The sequence below is a fragment of the Equus caballus genome, chromosome 14 (assembly GCF_041296265.1).
Source record: "Equus caballus isolate H_3958 breed thoroughbred chromosome 14, TB-T2T, whole genome shotgun sequence".
In the NCBI taxonomy this organism is placed as follows: Eukaryota; Metazoa; Chordata; class Mammalia; order Perissodactyla; family Equidae; genus Equus; species Equus caballus.
In genome coordinates, this window is record NC_091697.1 from 41,368,369 (window position 1) to 41,388,661 (window position 20,293).

General features: G+C 38.2%; 1 long non-coding RNA gene across 1 annotated transcript; it reads left to right on the top strand.

Moving 5' to 3' along the window:
• Window positions 1-284: 284 nt before the first annotated feature.
• LOC111767949 (uncharacterized) lies at window positions 285-19,488 on the top strand. Its single transcript, XR_002799911.2, has 3 exons — window positions 285-349; window positions 18,917-19,074; window positions 19,421-19,488. It is a non-coding gene; the product is annotated as an uncharacterized lncRNA (long non-coding RNA).
• Window positions 19,489-20,293: the final 805 nt, after the last annotated feature.

Here is a 20,293-nt window from a genome sequence, read left to right on the forward strand (position 1 = left end):
CATGTGCATGATCTTCCAGATTTTGTGTAATATGTGAGAGCTTTACAAAGCCACATTTGGACATCTCATTCCTTAGACTGTCTTTTAAGCTTTTTGGTTAGCTTATTGTTTTCCCAACTGTTTTTCACTGCCTCAGACCTTGAGTTCCATGTTAGGTCAAATAAAGACAGTCTTGTTAGTGGGGTCTTCCAGGAAATCACCAACTAGGCCAAATAATAACAAATTCCATGTTAATGGAGTTTTGAATGAGTTCCAATTCCATTCTGCTCCCTCCCATGGTTGCCAGGCGACTGTTTTTCTCCGTGATTGCAGGCTATTGGTTTTCAAGGCTACTGTAGTGCTGGAGAGGGTGAGCAAATAGGACAAGTTAAAATGGCATAATGCTCCCTGTTCTTATCTAGATTCAGCTGTTATTTCTAAACATTCCTAGAAGTTCTATAAGCTTTTAGTTAATTTCCACAGTTACAAAAAAGTTGATTCTGGCAGTGTTTTTGTTGCTTTTATGGAAGAAGATTTTCAGACATCCTGACTCCACCATTTATTCTGATGTCCTTAGTCTGTCACTTTTAATGTACTACTTCTGTGGCACCAGTGAATGTAGGTGTGCACACAATGGTAATACAGAATAAAATCTCCTTTACTAAGAGCAAGGACTTTAGATCACTGTGGGCTCAACAGAATGAGGGAGTCAGGTTACAAAATGAAATGAGCCTTAGAGAGAGGAGATGGTGGTTTGTGAACGAAATGTTTGAAAATGAGATTCTGGAGTGGTTGTGGTTATTGCTACTCATAGGGTCTAGGGAATAAGCAGGAGAAAAAGATTAGAGAAGGAAAAATTGGGGAATTGAAAGGACATGGAGTTAAAAAAAACCCCTATTGTGGATTTTTGCTTCACTAAAACTTAATCCAGGAGAAAGGTTAAATAGGGAAAGACAGTGAACCAAAATTTGTTAGGCATGAGGGGTAGTGACACAGATGCATCTGACAACTGCATTAAGGAGGGAGTAATATTTATTTGAGCCAAATAATGTGAGGTTCAAGTGGGAGATTTAGGGAGAAAAAGAGTCTGGAAGTGGCAATGAAGAGCAAGGAGAATGCATTCCCCACCTCAGCCCTCTGGTAGGAGCGATGTGGGCTGGAGAAGGCATGTTATGAGAAGACTTCTGAGGTAGCAGTGTCCTCAGGGAGATCCAGGTTTCTATTAGAGTAAGAAGGTGATAAACATTTCTTGAAGACATTGAAGGTATGGGGAGTTTGTAGGAGGAGCCTACAGGACACAGTTAGATTGTTGCAGGATATAAGGGAGGGCTGGGGTCAGCAACAGTGATATGCAGAGTCACGTGGGTATCAGTATCTGGAGGAAAATGGCTTCCCAAGGGATCCTGGGATTTTGTGGCAACAGTAGTCATAAATTAATGCAAGTGAGGGGTATGGAGTGACAGAGTTTCCCAGGAACATGAACAATTATACGGTTCAGGCTTTACTCTTGCTAAAGGCAGCTTCAAGCTGAGGTCTCTCTTAATGAGTGACTAACTCTTGCCCTATGATGATGGAGACACCTAGCCTCCATTTGCCCGTAAATTCCTATCCTTGTGTCTGGGTTCAGCAAAGGGCCTAATGACAAAATCTTTACTGACCATCACTCAGCTATGAATTCTCCTTTCTCTGAACTGGCCTTATCATCAGTACTTCTTTTTGTGTATTCTCTGCATGTAAGACCAGATCTCTTCAACTAAATATCAAAGTTCTGATACAGAGGGCAGCCTTAATGAAGCAATTTCTCACACTTATTTACACCTCACTATCTGGTCCAGAAGGTCTCAACCCCTTCTTTTGCTATAACACACACAACACATGTTGTTCCAATGAGTGATAGTTTCCCGTGGGTGCACCCAGATCTTGACGAAGCCTCAGAAATTGATATAGCTATATGGTCACACCTTGTAAGTGCTACAGTAATCAACACAACTATTAATTACACATCAGTTATCATTCCCTGCCTAAGGTTGTTGCAGCACAGATGCTGCCCATTAAAAGTGATTCTCAGCATTCTAGCTGTAACTGCATCCTATTTCTCCCTGTTTAGAAAGCATATCATAGTAACAGTGGCATAATTTCAGTGGTAAACTTGCATCTGTGCTAATGTTTAAATCATTTTCAAATTTTAGTACTTTACTATGAGGAAAAATTATTCAAAACCCCATCTCACAGTTGTTTGAAAACATCATTGTCATTACCACACAATGAGAACTATTGCACTTGAAAAGTTTGGGGGGTATATCTGAGTGCCTACAGGTCATGTTTTGCATTTGTAACCTGGCCTGGTTGTTTTCAGTAATCTAAATTCTTTAAGCAGTGAATTGAATACATTTCTTTATACCGTAGGAGGATCCAGTGAAAGATTTTTCTTCCGTTAGAGTAGCTATGTAAATTTATCAAGTTTGTATTCTGGTTTCACCTCTTAATAGCTTTACATTTGACAAGCTAATTAATTTCTCTATCTTCAGTTTCCACATCTTTAAAATAAACATAATAGTATGTATATCATAGATTTATTGGCAGGATTAAGTGAGTTAATATATGTAAAGTGCTTAGAACGGTGCCTAGGACCACGTAAGTACTCAATAAATGTTAGTTGCTGGTATAAATATTACTATACTCACAGGTCATTTTATGATACAGATGCTGTCTTTATATAATGTTGCTAAGATGTATTTCATAGGGTTTAGTAAATATTGTAGGTTGCTTTATTTGGAAATGGAAGGGTTTTCACAGAGTCTTCCATAGAGTCTCTTTATCTCTCTTTTTCCCCCAGCTTTATTGAGATATAATTGATATATAACATTGGATAACTTTAAGGTTTACAATGTGATGATTTGGTACTCCTATACATTATAAAATGTTTGCTACAATAAAGTTAACACAACCTTTACCTCAAATAATTACCATTTTGTTGTCATTGTTGTGGTGAGAATATTAAAGCTCTACTCTCACAGCAACTTTTGAATATAGAACACTAACAATAACAATATTGTTAACTGTAGTCATCATCCTGTACATTAGATCTCCAGAACTTATTCATCTTCTAAGTAAAAGTTTGTACCCTTTGACCAACATCTTTGATCTCTCTTGATAAATAGGAATATGATTATTATCTTCATCCTCATCATTATTTTTATTATTAAAACCATTTATATAGTGCTGGTCTAAGCAATTTTTATATTAACTAACTGAATCCTCACAAAACTGTCTCAGGTAAGTAATATTACCTGCATTTTGCAGATGAGAAAAAAAATGAGGCACAAGAAATTTTACAAGCATTTGGAATAAGTTCCTAAGCACCAGAGGTGGAATCCATACCCAGGTCTTCTAGCTTCAGGATTATACACATAATCTCCACTGCATCTCACAAGTAAATATAAACATTATAACTGATGGGGTTACAGCTACAGTTCCTAATACCAACCCAGGCAGCACACCAACCAACTCAAAGGATGAATCCATGACTTTAAGGTCATTTCCACCACTTTCTTGGTAGCAAATGTTAAGACTCATTCATTCATCTATTTATTCATTCATTCAACAAATAGTCACTGAGCAATGTTTCCAGCATTGTTGTAAGCTCTAGGATACAGTAGTGAAGAAAGCAGAGAAAGCCACTGCTATCAAAGAATTTACATCTTATCTTAGTCAAGGGGAGCAGACAGAAAACAAAATGCCTAAGTAAGATATGTATTATGTTAAAGGACAATAAATGGCATTGGAGAAAATAATGCAGGGAAGGAGAATAGATTATGTGTGTGTATGTGAGGGGAGATTCCATTTTAAACAAAGTAGTTAGTTAGAGAATGCATCACTGAGAAGGAGCCATTAGAGCAAAGAGCTAAAGGGGGAAATGGGAACAAACCATATGGGTATCTGGAGAACGAGCATTTGCAGCAGAGAGAACAGCCACCAGGCCCAGCAAGGAAGCATTATGTCTAAATCAGAGTAATTCAGTGATAAGACTAGAGATTTGGGGGTGGGACATGTCATGTAGGGACTTAAAGACCTTTATAAGGACTTCGTGTTTTCTGAGTTAGACAGGGAGCCATTGACGTGTTTTAAGCAGAGAAGTGCTATGATCTGACACAAATTTAAGGTATCATATGGCTGATGTATTAAAGCTAGGATGGAGATGGGTAAGGATGGAAGAAGGGGGCATGTAGGAAGCAATTGCGATATTCTAGGCAAAATCTGATGCTGACATGGATCCGGGTGCTATCAGTAAGACTGTAGATATATACTGAAGATGAAGCCAATAGGATTTCTTGAAAGGTTAAATGTGGAATATGAGAGAAATAGAAGAGTCAAAGATGACTTCATAGTTTTGGCTCAAGCAACTGGAATGATGGAGTTGCCTTCAAGTGAGATGTGGATAATTATAGGTGGATCAGATTTGGCCAAGAACTGTGTGTGTGTGTGTGTGTGTGACGGGGTCATAAGATAAGTTTGAGATATGTTGAATTTGAGATGGCTATTAGGCATTCAAATGAAGATAATGAATAAGAAGATGGATATCAGGAGGGTTTCATGCTAGAGATACAAATTCTAGAGTCATTGGCACAAAGGAGTGAGTGTAGACAGAAAAGAGAAGTCATCCTAGGAGTAAGCTCTGTATTATTTCACCATGAAAACTTCAGGGAGATGAAGAGAAACCTGCAAGGGATAATGTGAAGACATGGACAGTGAAGAAAGAAGAAAATTTGGCAAATATATATTTTGGGCAGCCAAACGTAGAAATGTCTCAAGAAAGAGGGAGTAATCAGTATCATATGCTGCAGCGTACGGGTGATCGTTAGAGGAACAGTATCGAGTGGTGGGATAAAAGCTAGTTAGAATGGAATCAGGAGAGAATCAGAGACAATAAGTACGAACAAGTCTCAAATAGTTTTGCTCTAAAGGCGAGCAGAGAATTGGGGTGATAACTGGAAGAGAAAATGAGGTCCACAGAAGTTCTTTAAGATGGGAGAAACTACAGCATTTGTGCATTGCTGATGGGAAAAACCCAAGTGAGAAAGGGAGATAAATGTTTCAGGAGAGGGTGGGGGAGTATTGCTGCCCCACCTTTGTCCTTATTAGGCAAGAGGGGATGGGGTTGAGCGCACTTGGGAAGGTATTGGATGGAAGTGTAGATGGTTCATTTCAGAGAAGGAGCTCCAGGATCTCGGGCAGACTTCCTGGGATCAAATCTCAGCTCAGACATACCCTCACTGGATATCTTTGAGTAAGTTATTTAACCTCTCTGAACTTCTGTGTTGCTTGAAAAAATACTCAGCACGGGGCTCAATTAGCTGTTATTGTTATAAGACAAAATAAAGCTTAACAATTTGCTAACAACGAAAGAGAAACTTTCAGCAGACTTCCTGGATTAATTGTCTACAGCATGTTTTTCTAAAATTTGAGCTCATACTCCTCCTTCTGCCATATTTTCCAACAGCACACACAGTTTTGTGTATTTTGCACACACTTCGCCTTGTACATGGCATGGACTGCTCAGGAAGGTAATTATCCCAGCAAACTAAGCTGCGTGAAAAGATAAACTGCTTAGTGGATTAAAATTGCATATTTTATATAACCCGATGGCACAAACATCCTCATTCCGCTTGTTGCGCGTCTCATAAATCTCTCCAGGACATCCACTGCCGTTACTTTTGAGCTTTTCCATCAACACCTTCTTTTCTCTGGTGGTAGTGAAACAGACTCAGAAAACATCTCCTCTGGCACCACTGTTCCCTGTCTCCAGGAGATGAGCTACGATGACACCCGCCTCTCACAGAGACGCAGGGGTTGTGACAATTTAATAGACTGGAAAAATAATTGAGAGAGAAAACCAACAATTCTTCCCTCCCTCTGGGGAAGAAGATGGGGTTTCATTAAGGGCTCAGATGCTTAGGAGAAGTTGGCTGTTATTACAAGTGCTTTCTACCGGCAACCTTTCTGGACCAGTGTTAATAAAAGAGCCAAGTCGCTTAGTGAGCTAAATCAGAGCCATTTGCCACTGAAGCCGCCTTTCTAACTGTAATGTTGCTGCCTCTACTCTGGCCCTGGCAGTTTTGTGATAGAAATGGGAGAATCATTTGGGGAGCAGTGTGCTGATCAGATTATCTGTATGATTGTTGGACAAAATAGGAGAAAATGGATTTAAGTGAGGCAAGAGAGATTAAAGTGAGAAAGGAGGAAGAATGGATATAATCATTAAGTCAGCCACAAAAGGTCAAAAGTCTGTCCCCAGAGATCTTTATTAAGACACCATGCATTCCTCAGTTCCAGAATGATTTTTGCCTTTCTGAAGGCTGGAGATGGACAAGGGACTTGGCAAAAATTTCATTTCAATTCTAGGATTCTATATTCTAAACTTCTGACAATTGTGATATTTCCCTTCCAGGAAGCCCATGGCCCACCTTGGCCACACCCATTGCCCACCCCAGTGTGAGCATTAGGAACACCTGAAGGCTAGTCCTCAAGAGCTCCCATTTTTACCCTTTTCTTCACCCTCTCTATTGACTTGATTTTGTTGTATTTCCTTGACCTATTTCTTATTTCACTTCAGTGTCTACAGTAACTGGCACACAGTAGATACTCAATAAATACCAGTTAAATGTTAAAGTCTTGACGCAAACTCAGTAATCTTGTTATACAAACCAACATCTAAACAAACCCCAAACTCCATGATGAGTTCACATATCTATTCCCTGCGATCTAGACAGAAAATTTCCGTGACTCTGGTCTCTATGAGTACAGAATGTCCATACCCCTTATACTCAGAATAGAACCTTACACATCACAGGCTCCAAGTGAGTGCTGATTTACTACCTGACTTCTGTGAATGTTCTGGAAGGATGAGAGATAGATAAATGAGAAGGAGGAATCCTGAAGAGTCTCATGAGGTGAGAATATGTCTTCAGACTCTACCGGTATGCTTGCCTTTCAAAAATGTTATCAGCACTGTCTAAAAGCCCTAAAGCTTCCCTTTGCAGTTTCCCCCTCCTCATCCTCTCCCTTGCATTGGCTCTGAACCACACATTCAACACTTCCACATAGTCATCAGTGAGCTCCATAAAACAAACTTTGACAAACTCATGAGGCATGGAGAAGAGGGCATCTGAGAGCCCTGCAGGCTTGGAAGCTGACTAGAAGAGTGATGATGTAGGGACCTGAGTTGTTGGCACGGGAAATGGTGCTCCTTGGGCTGCCAGGAAAGCTGCAGTTATTATGTAGAAAAGGAGACTGAATTGTTTTGTTCTATTCTAGGAGGAAGAGTTAAGTGATGGAGTTTATAAGAATATACATCTCAGCTTAATGTAACAAATCTATAAAAATTGAAGGCTGCTTTGAGATATAGATAACTCTTCCAAGGAATTGTTTAAACAAGGTCTAGGTGACTGATAAGAATACCAAAGAGGGGCTGACCCCATGGCCTGGTGGTTAAGTTCAGCATGCTTGCTTTGTTGGCCCGGGTTTGGTTCCTACTCATCTGCAGCAATGCTGAGGCAGGTGAGCCACATACAAAATGGAGGAAAATTGGCATAGATGTTAGCTCAGGGCAAATCTTCCTCAGCAAAAAAACCAAAAAGAGTAGCAGAGAAAGGATTTTCAATTTGGGGGACTGATCGGTTAAGATCTTTAAGATTTCTTTCAACTTGAAAAGGCAAGTGCTCAAGAAACACATACATAAATCTATGATGATAAATTATTAGAAATATTATAATAACAGTTATTGAGTACTTAACATGTGCCAGGGACCATGCTAGCCCTTTACATTAGTAACACCATCTTTATAACAGCCTCATGAGGTAGGTATTGTTCTTATATCCATTTTAATGATGAGGGAAGTAGTTCAGGTAACTTCTCCAAGGTCACCTAGTAGATAAGTATCAGAGCTGAGATTCTAACCCAGGCATCTGACTCTAGAGCCTGCATTGTTAACCACAACATTTACTGCCTCTTCCTATGAAAAAAAATAATTAGGGGGCCAGCCCCGTGGTGTGGTGGTTAAGGTTGTGTGCTCTGCTTCGGTGGCCCTGGGTTCATGGGTTCAGATCCTTGATGTGGACCTACACACTGCTCATCAAGCCTTGCTGTGGTGGCATCCCACATAGAAGAACTAGAATGACATACAACTAGGATATACAGCTATTTACTGGGGCTTTGGGGAGGAAAAATAAAAAAGAGGAAGATTGGAAACAGATGTTAGCTCAGGGCCAATCTTCCCCACCAAAAACTACTACTACTACTACTAATAATAGTAATAAGTAATTAGTTCCTATGAGCAGTGAAGCTCTTTACTTGAAATTAGAAAACTCAGAAGGCTTCTCTGAGAGTGGATGTTTGCTTTAGCCTCGACTTGAAGAGCAGAAGCTAGTTCATTTTGGAGTAGGGGCAAAACCCTCCTAAGAACAGGGAATGTCACCTGACACTGAAAGAGAAGGATGCTTCCAAAGAGCCAGAAGGAGACACTTGTCATGGGAGCCAACTGAGGAAGGAAGAAAGGGATTCACAATAAGGCCAGAGTTCTGGGCTGAGGTCAGGTCACACAGGCTGTGCTTAAGGATTTGGGATTACAGTCTACTCTGATGAGAAGGTCTGCAATGTGGGAAGGATGGGTATCATTAGCCCATTTTAGGAATGAGGGAGAAAGCCCAGTAAAGGCAATAAATTTCCCAAGGTCCTTAGAAGGCTGATGTGAGAGTCAAACAAGATTGAGAAGCTAACTATTATTATTGTAAGCTGTTGTGATGTGGCAGTTGTTTGTTGCTGTGGCATAACCAAGCAGAACTATAATACTGTAACTAAGAGTTAGTTACAGAAGGGCTGTGAGAATAGATGGAGAAAAACAACATAGGCTGTAAAGGACGGCATTTACAAAGACCCTTAGTGGGTAAAGGGCGTGATATGTTGCAGATCCCAAAAGGCTGAAGTTTCCTAATCAAAGGAGAAAGTGGCCCAAGAGGAAACTGAAGAATTAGGCTGAGGCCAGATCATGTACTACCTTGTGAGTACTTTAAGAATTTTAGATTTAATCCTAAGGTTATTAGAAAGCCAAGGATCAACAAGAGGTTTGTGAAAGTGAGTTTTACTTTGAAGCCAGAAAGTATTAACAAACATTAATACTTTACATTTAAAAAATATAAGAAACCTTCTTACCATAGAACATGGAAAGTTGCAGTCATCATAACTCTTTACTCCTAAATTGCTGGCGTAAGTAAAAAGATGTTCTCCTAAATAAGCACAACAGTGTTATCACAGCTAACAAAGTTCACAATACTTAAATAATGTTTGAAACATTTTATAACGTTTTGCAGGGATAAATAAAAGACTGAGCCTCAGAGAAAAGAAGGCCACAAGTATAACCAAGATTTTCTTTAAAAATCCTATTCATTTGGTAAGAAATACTTTTATTTAACCCAAGCATATCATAGCTGTAAAGTTCCACAGAAATCACGTAATTTTAAAACCCTCATTCTTGGTGAGAAGACAAATATATGTCACAAACTATTGATTTACCATTTATAGACATGGGTCTAGATGTGATGTTTCTGACCTCTAACGCAGTCCAACACCGCTATCCCTACGCGCCACTGGGAAAGCTTGAGGATTCTTCCTTGTTCTCAAGGGCAACAAGGGAATCGACAAAGGCCAAGTTCTACCAAGACTCACTGCCTCCCCATCTAATCCATTTTTCGTATATCTGTCTAAAATGTAGCACTCCATCAACATGTTTCATCTCTGTCAACTTTCCGGAGGGCTTCAGATGGCACGGTTAATGCCCAGGCATCCATCTTACCTCTGTAACAAGTGGCTAAACCGGACATAATTTAGGGTCCTAGACCTAATCAGGAGGCACTATTTACATCCAGTATTTTATCCAGGGGCCCAAAGGGAATATTGCTTATGACAGTTTAATACAACTGTAGTATTATAGCAATTTATTTTCCGACGCCTGTACCAATACCCTCTCTTTCCACTTCCCTAAATGCCACAGCGAGATACGTGTATATGAGCGCTGAGTACAAGAAAGAGAAGAAGATGATGACAGTCAACCGTTGCTATAATATCTACAAGTTTCAGTAAATGTCAGTTTAGCATAATGAATCATTAAATGCATATGCATTTCAAAATATAGATTGGCTTAGAGCTTTCTTGTCTTCCAATAGCCCAGAGAATACATTCAAAACTACTCAATTAGGAATTCTAGATCCTCCATCATCTCTCCTCATGCTCACTCTCTATTGATGTATCTCTTTTGAACTCTAGACCTGTATTTCTAACTCCTGATGGGCCAACACCTGGCACTTGTGTTGGAAAGTTGTTGATTAGAATCTCTTCCATGTCAGCGTCCCTTAGAAGTGTCAAATTCAGTAGGCCACTATGTGGTTTTGAGTTCAATAGTTGATTGCCCTCCTCCCCATCAAGTTCAGAACCAGTGGAGAAAAATCATAGGAGGAAGATGAGGCCCAAAATATTAGCATATTCCTAGTAAAGTTGAATAGGAGAAGGAGCCCTGAGGCTGATTCCAAAGTGGGATTTCTAACCATCTCATACATGCCAAATTATATTTAACTACCCAGTCCCATGCCAAGAAGTGCAAACATTGCAGGCTGCTGCAACAGCTCTAATATGCTTGGGTTAAAGTCAGGCCTGAGCCTGCCATAGGTGGAGTATCACACTGAGAATAGGCAAGTATGTGTGTGGTGTGTAGATCTCAAGACAACAAATCAAGAAGGGAGACAAGCTAAGCATTTTCCAAGTATCTTTTTCCAATCTCAACAAGAGAGAAGATGATTTTCTTTTTGAAGGGGGGAAATACTGAAAGGAGGAAAAGAAGGATAGGAACCTTCTCCTTAATACATCTCTAAGTTCCCGTATTAAAAGCCAACAGGGGGCCAGACCTGTAGCCCAGTGGTTAAGTTTGCACGCTCCGCTTCAGCAGCACAGAGTTTTGCTGGTTCGAATCCTGGGCACAGACATAGCACTGCTCATCAGGACATGTTGAGGCAGCGTCCCACACAGCACAACCAGAGGCACTTGCAACTAGAATCTACAACTATATACTGCGGGCCTTTGGGGAGAAGAAGAAGGTGGCGGGGGGGTGGGGGGGGGAAGAAGATTGGTAACAGTTGTTAGCTCAGGTGCCAATCTTTAAAAAAGAAAAAGCCAACAGGAATGCAGGAAAATGGAGAAAATAGTCCTCTCTTACAGCCCCAAACGGAACTCCCAAACATGCCTTAAACTGGTCCCAATTCACCTATTTGCTGTCTTGGTTAGTATTATCATCTTTACCCAGACTTCGGGGCCCGAAACCTGAAAGTTCAACGTCAATCCTCTTTTCTCCTTCCGCCCACACATCCAGCAAATCACTGGGCCCGAGAGATTTTCACCTCTGAAATTTTCTTGATCTCCTTCTTGTCTTATAACTCCATTGTTACAAAATCTCTTGCAGCCCTCATCCTCTCCCATCTGGCCAACTGAATCAGTTCCCCTGGCATCGTAGTTCAGAGCTCCAGCCATGAATCAGATTACTTGGGTTCAGAGCCTGGCTCCATCACTCACCAGCTGGGTGACCTGGCCTTAGGAGAGTTATTTAACCTCTCTGAGTCCTAGTTTCCTTATCTTTAAGTGGAGAAAAGAATAGTACGTACCACAGAATTGCAGTGAGGATTAAATGAGACCATGCAAATAAAATCCTTAGAATAGTGTCAGGCACATTGTAAAATCTCAAAAATATCAGGGACTATTATCAACATTTATAATTACACTTTTTTTTAATTTAAAAGGCAAGTTTGGGGACAATGTCTATAATACCCAATTTTTATAAAATAAACTGTGTGTGCATGTGTGCACATGTTTTGATATATTATGATTGTAAAGACAAGTATAAAATCATAAATGCCCAATTGTGAACATTGGTTGTGTAAGAGGTACATACAGCTTAGGGTGGTGATAGTGGATATTATTCACTTTTCTGAACATGTCAATGCCCTGTTTGATTTTTCACAATGAGAATGTATTTTTTGCCAATTAAAGTAAAAAAAAGTCTCCAAAGCAATCTCCTAACACCCATTATTTTGTTATTTTTTGGCTTTTAGAGTTATCAGATCCTGAGATTTAGAAATATTAATCCCCTATTCAAAATCATTGCCTACAGAATGAAGTCCAAATACATTAGTAGGTTTATACGAAATCCTCCCTAATCCAGCATCTCAATTTACTCTTCTAATCTCTTCTGCCACCACTTACTACTCCCTTTCCAATCTTTACCCAGACTATTTTCCCCTCGCAAAGCCAGACATCTCTACCTTGTGCATTTCGTCATTCTTCATGCCACAAGGACGTGCCATTTCCTCTGCTGCTAATGCCCTTCACTGATTCTGGGCTGCGTGTGCTCTTTTTCTTACACTATGAGAAAACATGATTTTCTGCCAGTCTTTTTAGGTCGCCTCCTGCTGCCTCTATTCCCAGTTACCTTACCCGAGCTCATTCATGGCCCTACATGACTCAGCCGTTTGGGTGCTGCTCTGAGTTAGACCCCAGAACTTTACAGACTCTAATGCTACTCACTGTGCTATGTGCTGTGTACAAGACCTGTCCCACTTAGCCTTGTTCCTGTTTGCAGTCCTGCAGATTGTCTGTTACGAATCTTACTGCTGGTATTACCTGGATAAGTCTGAGATAGTCCAACACTTCAAGGAAATTGTAATCCAATTATTTTTCTAGGTGGGAATATGATTTTGCTTATAAAATTCTGTAGTCCTCCCTTAATTGTGAGAGATACGTTCCAAGACCCCCAGTAGATGCCTGAAACCACAGATAGCACCAAAACCTACATAGTAGTCCCTGCTGTTTTGTGGTTTTGCTTTCCTCCTTATGCACGGTTTCAGCTGCCCGACGTTAACTGAGAAATTAAGGGTGGACACTGTATCATCAAACCACATAGCATACTCAAGGATCAGTATGGTTGTTGTAGAAACTATTTTTTTTTAAGATTTTTTTTTTTATTATTTTCCTTTTTCTCCCCAAAGCCCCCCGGTACATGTGGGATGCCGTCTCAGCATGGTTTGATGAGCAGTGCCATGTCCACACCCAGGATTTGAACCAAGGAAACACTGGGCCGCCTGCAGCGGAGCACGTGAACTTAACCACTCAGCCACGAGGCCAGCCCCTGTAGAAAATATTTTTTATGGGCAATCAGGAAAGAAAAAGGGAGAGAGAGGAGTATGTGAGGTATGTGTGTTGTGATAGAAAAGACCCTATAGCCCTTTTATTTCCAATGTCTGCTGTCATATTCCAATTTTCTTCTTTTACAAATAGATAATTTTCAAAACCCTATGTCTGAATGTTAATAAAGTCCAATTTATCATTCTTGTTTCTGGTGATTCATGCTGTTTTCCTTCTGTTTAAGAATTCTTTTCTACCTACCTACCTCAAGGTCATGAAGATATTCTCCTATATATTATTTTTTAGAAACTTAGTTGGTTTATTTTTCATATTGAGGTCTATGGTCAATCAAAAATTGATTTTGTTTATGATTGAAGGTAGGAGATGAGCTTTATTTTTTAAGGCAGTTGTGCTGGCACCATTTATTGACAAGACTATCTTTTTCCCTTTATACAGCAGTGGCACCTTTTTCATAAGTCAGGTGGCTGTATACGTATGCATTTGTTCCAGGATTCTAGAGGCTGTTCCATTGGTCTATTCATCTATCCAATATCAATACCATTCTGTTTTAATTTCTGTTGCTAGGTAATTAGTCTTGATATCTGGCAATGAAGCCTCCCTCACTGTATTCTTTAGAATCAGACTATCAATTTCCACACACAAAAAAAATCCTGCTATAATTTTTATTAGGATTAAATTTACAGAGAAGTGGTATCCATAAAATACTGCCTCATTTAATTCACGATAATTAGATACCATTCCATATTTAGGTGTCCTTTAATTTCTCTCAGTGATGTGTTGTAGTTTTCTGAGTAGGGTTTTGTGCATCTTTCATTAGATTTATTCTTAGATATCTAATGTTTTTAGGATTCTAATTTAAATGGTTTCAAAAATTCATTTCTAATCATTGCCAGGAGATAAAAATGTAATTGATTTTTTTATTCACCAACTTTGTCGATTTGTTTATTAATTCTAATATTTTATCTGAAGATTATTTTTCCTAATTTACTTTTAAATTTATATACATGAAGATTCTTATAGATAATCTACATACATAATTTTACTTCTTCTTTTCCAATCCTTTACTTATTTCTTTTTCTTGTCTAATTGCACTGGCTAAACTTGCACATGATGCAAAGAAGTCATAGTATCAGACATTTTCCTTAGTTTCCAAACTTGGGGTGGAGAAAGGCTTTCAATGTGGGGCCATTAAATATGATATTTGCTGTAGGTTTATGATGATGATGATGATGATGATGATGATATTTTAGACCAGATTAAGGAATTTCACTGCTTTTTAGCATTTGAAAAGAATTTTTATCTAAATAGATGAATTTTTTTCAAATGACTTTTTTGCATCTATTGAGATGATTTCATAATTTTTCTCCTTCGTTCTGTTAATGTGGCAAAATATATAGAATTTTAAATGTAACACCAAACTTGCATTCTTGGAATAAATTAATTTTGGTTATATTATATATTTCATCATTGGATTTTATTTATTAATATTTTGCTTAAGAATATTGTGTCTATGTTCATCAGAAAGATTGGCCTGCAATTTTCAATTTTTGAAATGCCCTTGTCAATTTCTAGTATGCAGACCACATGAGACAAGTTGAGGAATTTTTACTCATTTTATACACTATGGAAGAGTTTGTAGAAGATTAACACTCTTTCTTTTCTTTAATTATATGTAATATTTTATTAAAAAGTGCTATTTTAATTTTAAAAACTAAAAATACCTATTTATCAAAAGATGCAATTAAGTGAATGAAAATGCAAGCCGCAGAATGGATATAACACGTGTAACATAAATAATATATAACACAAATAAAGCCTAGACTCTGATCCAAAATATATAAAGAATTCCTACAAATGAATCAGAAAAAAATATACAACTATTTAAGAAAATAGGCAAAAAAGCTTTAACAGAGACTTCACAAAAGAGAATATTGACAAGGCCAAGAGGCAGAGGAAAAGATGCTTGGCACACAGTTTGAAAAAAAAGAAGTAAAACTTTATTTCTTTAGAGAGGAATATAATCCTATATATTAAAAAATATAAGGAATCTACCAAAAAAAAACTACTAGAAGTAAAAAACTAGGTCACATACAAAATCAGTATATAAAAACAATCCTATTTCTATATCCTAACAATGAGATATGAAAATAAAATAGGATTCAAAAGAATAAAATACTTAGGAATAAATTTAATAAAAGTGAAAAACCTATATACTGAAAACTACAAAATGTTGCCAATCAAAGTTAAAGAAGAACTAAGTAAATAGAAAGACATACCAAGTTCATGTGTTGGAAGACTGAATATTGTTAAGATGGCAATTCTACCAAATTGATCTATAGGTTCAATGCAATTCCTATCAAAATCCCAGGAGGTTTTTTTTTTTTGGTAGAAATTGACAAGTTGACCCTAATAAGTATATGGAAAGGCAAAGGACCTAGAAGAGTCAAAACAATTGTGAAAAAGAAGAATAAATCAAAGAGCTAACACTACCTGATTTCAAAACTTGCTTTAAAGGTACAGTAATCAAGACAGTGTAGTATTGACACAGGAATAAATATAAAGGATCAAAAGAACAGAAAAAAGTCAAGAAACAAACCCTATATTCGTGGTGATGTCAAGGCAATTCAAAGTGGAAAGGATAGTCTTTCAACAAGTGGTTCTGAGACTATTGGATATCCATACACAAACAATGACCATAGACCCATAATTCACACTATACACGGAACTTAACTCAAGATGCAGCATGTGCCTAAATGTGAGAGATACAAATATGTGACTAAAAAAAAAAGCATAAGAGAAACTCTTTGTGACCGTAGATTAGGCAAAAATTTCTTAGCTATGACACCAAAAGCACAGCCACAAAAGAAAAACAAAAAGGATGCATTGGATTTTATCAAAATTAAAATATTTTGCTCTTCAAAATGTACCCTTAAGTAAATAAAAATAAAAGCCACAGAATAGGAGAACAGCCAGAATACTGGCAAATTATATATCTAATAAATGACTCTGTCCAGAATATACAGAGAATTCTTACAACTTAATAATAAAAAAATGATTAAATTTCTTAAATGGGCAAAAGTTAAAGTAGAAATTTCATTAAAGAAAATACACAAATGGCTAATAAGCACAGAAAAAGATGTTCAATATCATTAATCATTGGAGAAATGTAGATTAAACCACAATAAGATACTGCACCTTTACTAGTATGGCTATCATCAGAGAATGACAATACCAAACGTTGGCAGAGATGTCGAGAAACTACAACCTTCATCCATTGTTGGCAGGAATGTAAAATCATACAGCCACTGTTGTAAACAGGTTGGAAGTTTCTTAAAACATTAAAGATATACTTAACATATGACCCAGTAATTCTATTCCTAGGAATCTTACCCAAGATAAATGAAAACATAGTCCACAAAGACCTGTACAGGGGTGTTCTTGCAGCACTACTCAAAATAGCCAACAAGTGGAAACCCAAATATGCATCAACTGATGAGTGGATAAACTAAATCCACATGATGAAATATTATTGATCCATCAAAAGAAACAAACTAACGATTTCATGCTACACGTGAATGAATCTCAAAAACACTATTCTAAGTGAGAAAAGCCAGAAACAAGAGACTATATATTGTACAATTGCATTTTATAAAATTTCCCAAGAAGGCAAATCTATAGAGATAGAACACAGATTAGTGGTTGTCTTGGGTCGGGAGTGGGAGTACGAATAGGCATTAACTGGAAGCAAGCAGAGGAAACTTTTTAGGATGATGGATATGTTCTGAAATTGGATTATGGTGATGGATGCACAACTCTCGAAGTTAGCTACTAACCATTGTGTACACTTACAATGGTTAAAGTTTATTGTCTATAAATTTTACCTCAAGGAAACTGTAGAAAAAAGCAGCCCCACCAATGTGATACCAAATCACATCCATCAGTTCAAAATAGGGAAAATTAATTCCAGGTGAGAGAATCAGAATAGCCTTTTCCTGAAGAAGGTAGTGCTGACTGGGAGCGACAGAAGGAAAGTTTCTGGGATGCTTGTAATGTTCCAATTCTTGATCTGGATGGTAACTGTGAGTATATTCACCTTAAAAAATATTCAAATGGCTCACTTAAACATGAGTGGACTGCCCTCTAAGTATAATTTAATAAATATTTCACAAAATAAACAAACAAACGGGAAACCATGACTCATTTTAGAAGAGGGCATCCTGCTGCGGTCTATTCCCGGAACTTCCTCAAACTATTAGCTGTGCTTTTATTTGGGGATCATTATTAAAAAATGTGATGACAATCACAGGTTAAAAACAAACAAACAAAACAAAATAAAACAAATCTGGCCAGTTCGTTCTCCAAACCTTAGTGGGCTTTTTCATGTACCAGAGAGAGATAATCAATTCCAAACAGATTTGGCTTCTAAGTGAAATGTAGGCTTCTCCTACATTATGAAGACATATATTTTGTGTCTGTTAAGGGTACCCATTCAGAATCTTCCCCTCTTGGAATACTATTAAACTAATACTGGCATGCTTTCCACAATGATATTTTAGAAACTCCAATTCTAGGTATACTTTAAAATGCTCTTGTCCTTCAAAACACCATGGAGTGAACTCAGGGTGAGTGGCTGCAGAATCCATTGGGGATAATGAAAATAACACCAGACTATGATTTGCAATGATGGGTCCCTGTTAGGAGCTGTCGGTGGGACTGGACATGTTACACAATCCCCATGTTGCTTCATTTTCCACAAAGCTGGAAGTTACCAATCTAACTTTCCCTAAGTCGTCAGAGTGTAGAGAAGGTCAAATGAGATGAAGTCTTTCAAGATGCTTTCCCATGCATTCAATGTCATCCAAGGCCACTTCCTGGTATGATTAACAGCAGCAAATACACAAGTTGGAAACTTTAACTTGCTTTCACTTGTGCAGCTTTTAAAATTGAGGTTATAATGAGTTCCTTGAAAACTGCCTTATCTGCAAATATTATGTTTCTCCATTTGGTCTAGAAATGGGTTCTCTAATGATCTGCATACCAGGCTTGAATTTGATATGATCCTAGTGACATTCTAATTCTGCAGAAAGAGATTAGATATAAATGTGGAAGTCCTCAACATTATTTTCACCCCCGTGTACCTAAGATGGACAACACACACCATGGCCATTGATGATGCTCCATAGTCTGAGAGAGCCACCGGGGGCAGGGGATGATGAGAGCACCTCTTCCTATAGAACTTGTCTAGATGCTTTGAGGATTAAGGAGTTCATGGTTTGAGGCCCAGCTCCCTCTTATGGAAGATTCTGACATGCCCTTCTAGGGAGTATACTCCTTACTGAGAACAACAATAATGATAATGATGATGGCAGCTAACATTTCTCAAATACTACAAGCCAGGCATTGTGTTAAGTGCTCTACTTGCATTTACCCCTAATTAGTCTTCTATACAGAAACTGAAGAAAATTTTTTATAAGGTAAATTAGATCATGTCACTCCAGTGCTTAAAGCCCTCTCATGGATTGCCCTTACATAGGGAGTAAAATTCTCCTATACTTCACCCTGTCTACAAGGACTTTGTGTTGTCTGTCCCTGCCTATCTCTCTCACCTAGCATGTGCCATTCTTCCTGTGCCACTCTTCACTCATTTGCTCCAGCCACGCTGGCTCAAAGCTTTTCCCTTTGCTGTTTCTTTTTCCAGGAATGTCCTCCCTCCTAATTACCATGGAGTGGGTTCCTTCTGCTCCCAGCTCAATGTCATCTCTACAGAAAGCCCTTTCCTAACCATCCCCTGAAACAGACTCAAAAGGATTAAGTCACCCACCTGTGGACACACAGGGGTGAAGAAACAATTTGAATGTAAGTCCTTCTAAAACAGGGGTCAAGAGAAGAGCTCATTGAAAGAATGAAAGTAGGGGTTTATCTTTATCTTAAGAAAACAATTTTAACTGAAAATCCTCAGATTCAAGTTGAAGCAAAAATTCTTCTGACTCTGGGTTGGGTTTCTTTTTCTATTTAGTCCAGAAAGAAGTAAAATTAATATAATTAAGTAAGGTCACATTTCAGAGTGACAGAAAGGGAGAAAGTTATGAAACAGATTAAAGTGAAGGAAATTTTAGATCTCGTACCAGCCTTTAGGAGAGCTTGATTTTTTCTCCTCATTAAAGTAATTGTTGATCTAATGCCGGATCTTTCCATCAAACAGGTCCGATGAGACAGTGGAAACTGAATAAACATACTGCCTAATAACAAGTGATGGAGGCAAAAGGTGAAATTTCCACTTAGAAATAACTGTTCCTTGTTGAAATTTCCCAGGGGCAAAAGGTCACCCAGCTGAGATAATTGCTAATTAAGGTTGGACGACAGTTCAGGCAAGAAGCCAGACCAGTATCCCCATGTTACAATAGGTCAGCCATCGATTAGACTCCTGGCTCTTGATTAAATGTCACCAAATGATTAACTGATTAATCCTTAGGCCTTTCTGGAAGAGACTCTAGTTTGGCATACTATGCTCTAGCCCAGTAATTCTACTATTCTTCTCTTTGGCATAGAATCCCTTTGGAAGAAGTTTCATGACTAACTCTATTTTACTTTCTTCCTAGCGGCCTTGTTCAGCTTCTGTTTCACTTGGTAATGACTAACGAGTATGCTCCATTCGTCGCTAAAGGCTTGGCTTGGTTAATTTAATATCTCCCTCTGTATCCTTACCTATCTATAGAAATAGTTAAGTAAGAATGCCTTGGATCAAGAAAGCATAATGAAAATTCTAAGTACTTACCTGTAGACTAATTTGGGAGGCACTGAAGTCAAACTGCATGGGTTCACATCCCAGCTCCATTACCTACCACCTGTGTCACCTTTGTAAAGTTACTTAATCTCTCTAACTTTAAGATTCCTATCTACAAAAGGGAGAAAACAATTCTATTTATCTCAAAGGGTTGTTGAAGATTAAATGAAATAACTAAGTAAAAAGCAGTTGAATATATACTGAATCCTTAATAAATGTTTCTAGAATGAGCCTAATAAAAAACTAGTAGGAATATTATACTACAAACATCAGGCTCTTGCCACATCTGGC